The sequence below is a fragment of the Schistocerca serialis genome, chromosome 9, assembly GCF_023864345.2.
Source record: "Schistocerca serialis cubense isolate TAMUIC-IGC-003099 chromosome 9, iqSchSeri2.2, whole genome shotgun sequence".
In the NCBI taxonomy this organism is placed as follows: domain Eukaryota; kingdom Metazoa; phylum Arthropoda; class Insecta; order Orthoptera; family Acrididae; genus Schistocerca; species Schistocerca serialis.
Genome location: NC_064646.1, coordinates 84,654,352 through 84,660,351, shown reverse-complemented (window position 1 = coordinate 84,660,351; position 6,000 = coordinate 84,654,352). Strand labels below are relative to the sequence as shown.

Sequence of the window (6,000 nt, the reverse complement as noted above, 5' to 3'; positions counted from 1 at the left end):
TTTCAGAAGTTTACTGTCACATGAAAATCGTATGCTATGTCCAACTCCCTACCAGACAAACACAGTGTTATGATTGCTTTGCGTCTTCGTAAACAGGCTGCGAAACATCGTCGTGTGGAAAGTTTTTATACTTTGCGTTGATCATCAGAGCAGAAAATGTTTCACCTACTTGCCGAAGGTTGGCCAGAGAATCTCATGTGTGCTACTGCCTTTAGAGACTCGCACCCTATAATATTGCCGCAAAAGTTTGAATTTTAGGAAGTTTCATTTTCCCGTAAGTCGAAATATATGGTTAAATGTGGTGTTAGTTTCGTGATCTTTGTGCATATGCGGTGCCTCGAGTCCTCTTGGGAGAGTTCTGTGTTTATTAATTTTCTGAAATACTAAGTGGAGAAAGTTGTTATTGTAATACATAAATATATCAACAAAACTGCAAGGCATATAAGAAGAACCTATTATTTCGTAGCCAAGAGTATTTTGCGGTTTAATTATATTGTTATTGCAAATAATCAACAACAAAAGAAATGTAAGCGTCTTCAAAAATTTTATGAGTATGCAGATGTGTGGTGAAACGTAAACATTTCTTTGTGTCAACGAAGTGCTCATCGAAATCAGCATTATGTAAGTACAGCAAAACAATTCTTACAAATTTATGGTTAGTAAAAAACGATCACATCAGACGTGACTTAAAAGCCGCCACATGCCAGTATAAGTCTGTATAGATAAATTTGCCTAGCGCTTGTCAATTTCCCAGTTTACATTCCTCATGGTTTACCTTTGCTGCCCAGTAAAATAATTTAAAAACAATATGTCAAGTTTTGTTTATTTACATGCCAAACATGTTTAACACATGGAGAAACAGTATTTTTTTTTTTTAGAATGTTATGTGCGATCATTGGATCTATTTTGTAGTCGATTGGAGTGGCCTGACATTTAATACTGTTAGTACTCGAGTTAAGACCAGTGCAAGACAAAAGATTTTCGACTTACTCATAAGTCGTTGATTCTACACGACATTGTTTGCATCGTTTGTTTGGAGAGGTGGGTTTCCAATGTCGCAGGTGGGGCAGTTGCACTACATTTTTCGACAATCAAAAGCTGACCTAAATATATAAATTAAAAATTGACTGATGATCATAAGGAAACCTTGTCATGGGTGGACACTGAATCGACTAAATGAATGATCACCAGCATTTTATGAGAACTCCGATAATTATGCCCTTATATTTTTTTAAAAACATTGAATTCACAGTATTAAAACAGTTCTCCTCATGATGAAATATCAATAAATCTAACATCATTAATATTTACTTTAAAAAATTGTAGTTGAAAACTGTCACGGGTAGGGCATGTGTGAAGTAGAATCTGTTTTTACTAGTGAACATTAATTTCATTATACTAATTTATAGGTAAATCAGTAATGAACATATTTAGACCTCAAGCCAGCTGCTGTGGCCGAGCGATTCTAGGCGCTTCAGTCTGGAACCACGCGACCGCTACGGTCACAGGTTCAAATCCTGCCTCGGGCCGTGATGTGTGTGATGTCCTTAGGTTAGTTAGGTTTAAGTAGTTTTAAGTTCTAGGGGACTGATGACCTCAGATGTTAAGTCCCATAGTGCTCAGAGCCATTTAGACCTCACTTTCTATGTGAATAACCTTGTGAGGAAGTTTTGTTACATTGTAAATAACTTACAGTGCAGTGTTACTGTAAGTACTGTGTACCTAAAGATTTTAAGTTAAAAAAAGCACACAAAAAACTCTGCAGATTACTACTTGTCCACTGCCAAAATGTCTAAAGTTTCCAGAACATTCATAAGATAAGGTACATTCCTGACATGTTTGATGTCTGGCTTTGGGAGAATAGCAAGAAGTTTTCCAACTTTATGTAGTATACATCGTCTTCATCAACTTCGAACACTTTTGCTGAGTCTGCTATAGATCTCATACACATGAAGAACAGTCTGTGAAATTGCAGCAGGCCTGTAGTTTGCTGAAATCCTTCTTGCAGTTTGAAACTCCAACAAAATAAATTTTCCTGGCACGAACTTATCAACAGCTGGTAATGACTCCGTACCTTCTTCGAAATTATTTGTCTTTAGGCCTTTGAAATACGCTTGTTCATCAATGAATACCCAGTGTACATCTTTCATCTATACAGATTCTAAATCTGTATAGATGAAAGAATGTACACTGGGTATTCGCTGAAAAACTTGATTTCAATTGTGTCATTCATATAATGTTTTTGCAAGATAATTATTTTCCCAGTTGCTAGATCTGCAAAAGAGTTGACATCCTTTACACAAGGTAACTGCCTGCTGATTTTATTACTTGTGAAAAAGTTAACAAGATGAAGTTTTCATGTCTTTTAAGAAAATGTTCTCTTTACCTTCTTAGTCAGGGTTTCCCATACAAACTTTTTATGAATGCTGACGATTTTATTAGGGAATGGAAGAAAGCACCTTTTTATGGGAGAAACAGCTTTGCTGAGGGTCTGAAGACATTTATGTGATTTTTATCTGGGAAGCAGGTTATCTTCAGTCAGTACAAATTTTGGTTTAATCCTTTACTTTCTTTTTAGGTCAGCTTTCTTCCTATGGTGATCAATTTAAAAAAAATTCACAGGAGGATGTCTTTATCTTCATATTTTCCTATCTTTTTCTATCGTTTTCTTTTTGTATATGGGTACTGCATTTGCTGGCAGCTTTGTGCAACTTTTCTCGAAGTTGTCTCTTATGCTTTGTGAACATTTTTTTCCCCACTTTCTGTATAAATAAGAAGTTGATATAAAGTCGTAGATAGGCACAACGAAACGACTTTCACAAATAAACCTTTTGACCCGTAACGCCTTCGTAAAAAAAAAAAAAAAAAAAAGACACACACACACACACACACACACACACACACAGATGGCTGCAGTCTCAGCCAACTGAAGCCTGAGTGTAGCTTCAGTTGCCTGAGACTGCAGTCACGTGTGTGAGAGTTGTGTGTGTGTGTGTGTGTGTGTGTGTGTGTGTGTGTGTGTGGGGGGGTGGGGGGGGGGGGGGGGGGGGGGGAGGTCTGTTTTTGATGAAGGCCTTACTGGCCGAAAGTTTTATTTGTGACAGTCTTTTTGTTGTGCCTATCTGTGACTCAGCATCTCCGCTATATGGTGAGTGGAAACTTTCCTTTTCATAATATTGTTACAGTCCATCCTGGATTTTCCACTGTTTGATACGTTGATATTAGTGTGAACTTTTAAGGCACATTTATTCCAATCAGCATAACTTAAAAATGACAAGAAGTTTTAAATGGTTTAGATTTCAGTCACAACCCAAAAAAGTTACGGGTGGGACAGAATTAATTTCAACATTTATATATGTGGCCATTTAAATATTAAACACTGCTTTAGGTGTATTTATCAGGTTTTCTTATTCTTAATTTAAAATCAACAAAATTGCTGTAATTGCTGAGTTACAGAGTAAACTTTTTCATGTTTTTTGTCACAGGTGGGACACTAAGTACAGAGGTGTTTTTGTAAATAAATTGCATGCTTAATATCTTACCTTTCATTAAAAAATAATATTCTGCTCTTGAAACTTAATAATTGAGACTGGTACGATGGCTGCCAATATAAAAAGAAAACTTTTTGCCCTCCATCCTCATCTACAGAAGTGCTGACATCATTCAATTGCATTTACTGAAATAATTTTGTAACTTTGATAATTTTTTCAGGATTCCATAATTTAACTAACATAGGCTCAGAAAACTATGACATAAATTTAACTGAAAATAAAATTTAAAAAAGTGTCAGGCTCATTTTCACATGAAATCGCCCTGAAGCAACAACAAAATCTTCTTAAATAATCTCTAAACAATAGATTATTTGATACAAAAGTTTTCAAAGTATTGTACTGTGTCATAACATAAAAAAAAGAAACCGACGTTTTGGACACTGTTGCAATAGCCGTCTTCTGTAAATGTGCCTGAAATGTTGGTTAGCATAGGGGGTTTTTACATAATGGCATGGCATGGTACCCAGAAAACTTTTATATCAACTGACTATGGCTGTGGAAGCCTAAGCAATTGTAGTGAATTATTTGTTAGTCAGATCATATGTACGAGCATATGTTTTTGTAATTTAGAGGAGGCTCCTTCATAAACACTGTGTATGCTGTCGACATTGTTTCCTGTGTTGCATTTGACTTTAAATTGGTTGTATTAAAATGATAGTGAACACACATACAACACATATAGGAAGAACAGTATGGATATTCCATACCTCGACAGTGGTGAAAAAGGACATTAATTGGGTATGAAGTTACTAAAAAGTCTGCATAATAGTGCAAATGACACTAACTGTCCAAAGAAGCTTGGGCTATCTGGTGAAAAAGGAATTATTTGGTTCTAAAGAGTATCTGTTAAACTGCATTTGTATATACCATTGTTTACAGTCAAACAAAGGAAGTGTGTGTGTGTGTGTGTGTGTTTTACTGACAAAGGCTGTGGCTGAAATCTATATGTGAGTGTCTTCTAATTGTGTCTGTCTGTGACTTGATGTGTATTCTTTATGATCAGTAATGCTAGAGAGTGTAATCAGAATAGTCGCTCCTTAGGAAACAAGTGATAACGAATGTTTTCTGTTTTTGACTACATTTACTGTGCACAGAGTACTCGTGCAGGATTAAAAATAAAAATTCACTTAAATTCAAATATGATACCATTTGGATGCATATGCTTACGTGTGTTAAAATATATACATATTTTACGCAGAGACATACAAAAGCTTCTTTTCATAATAGAAGTTTTGCATAGGTGATACTTTTGTACTAGGTAATACCCTATAACAAGCAAAGGTTTGTGTAACTGTCTAGTGTTAGTGCCACATGCCTATCTCCAGTATTTTGGTTAGGAGTAAAATTAAAAATGATAGCACTGAAGTGTCACATGCACAAACAGTACTTGAATGGAAGTGAGTATGTAGGCCAGAATGGAAAAATACAAAGAATTGTGGTTACAGTTTCCATACTCTTTGAATGATTTTTCACTTCAAGTGTTTTCATTGTCCCTTTTATTTATTTAATGCCCAGTATTCTGATAGGTTTGATAATGCCTGCCACAAGTTCCTCTCTTGTGCGAAGCTCTTCATTTCAGAGTAGCACTTGCACCAAACATCCTCAATTGTTAGTTTGGTGTATTCCATTCTCCTCCCCTTCTGTTTTTGCCCTCTACAACTCTCTCTAACACCATGGATATTGCCTGATGTCTTAACCAATATCCTATCATCCTTTCACTTGTTCTTGTCAGTGTTCTCAGTTCTTTGTTTGCCATTCTACAGTGAACCGCCTCATTCCTTACCAAATCAGCCTAATTTTCAACATCCTTCTATAACCTTACACCTCAAATGCTTCGATTCTCTTCTCTTAGAGTTTTCCCAGTTTGATTCAGTACCATACAATGCTGTGCCCCAAATGTTCATTCTTAAAATTTTCTTCCTCAAAGTAAGCGCATTCTTTGATAGTAAAAAAACTTATTTTGACCAGAAATACCCTCTTTGCTTATGCTAGTCTGCTCTTTGTCTGCTATGTCTTATTTTACTTCCGAGGTAGCAGAACTCCTTCACTTTGTCTGTTTTGTGGTCACCAGTTTTTAATAAGTTTTTCACTAATCTCATTTGTGATATTCCTCATTACTTTCATCAATCATTGGTTTGCTCTTAATCCAAATTCTGCACTCAGTCAGCCTGTTCATTCAATTCAGCAGACACTGCAGTCCTTTTTATTTATCACTGAGGATGGCAGTGCCATCAGTGAACCTTGTTGTTGATGCCCTGCACTCTAAATTTTAATCTCAATCTTTAAAATTCCTTTTATTGCTGTCATTACTTCTACAATGTATAAACTGTGCAGTAAGGACTGAAGACCACATCCCTGTCGTGCAGCCTCCTAATCCAAGCACATTGTTTTGGCCTTCCATTCTTATCGTTTCCTCTTGGTTTGTATACATATTGTATATTACTCAAAC

At 36.0% G+C, this 6,000-nt stretch overlaps 1 protein-coding gene across 2 annotated transcripts in view; it reads left to right on the top strand.

Annotated features, from left to right (window-relative positions):
- The window catches only part of LOC126419174 (zinc finger protein 420-like), a 158,792-nt gene continuing 152,792 nt past the window's right edge, over positions 1-6,000 (top strand). For both annotated transcript variants that reach the window (XM_050086304.1, XM_050086303.1), the window contains exon 1: positions 1-621. The gene's annotated coding sequence lies outside the window, so the exon portion shown is untranslated. The remainder of the gene's footprint in view (positions 622-6,000) is intronic.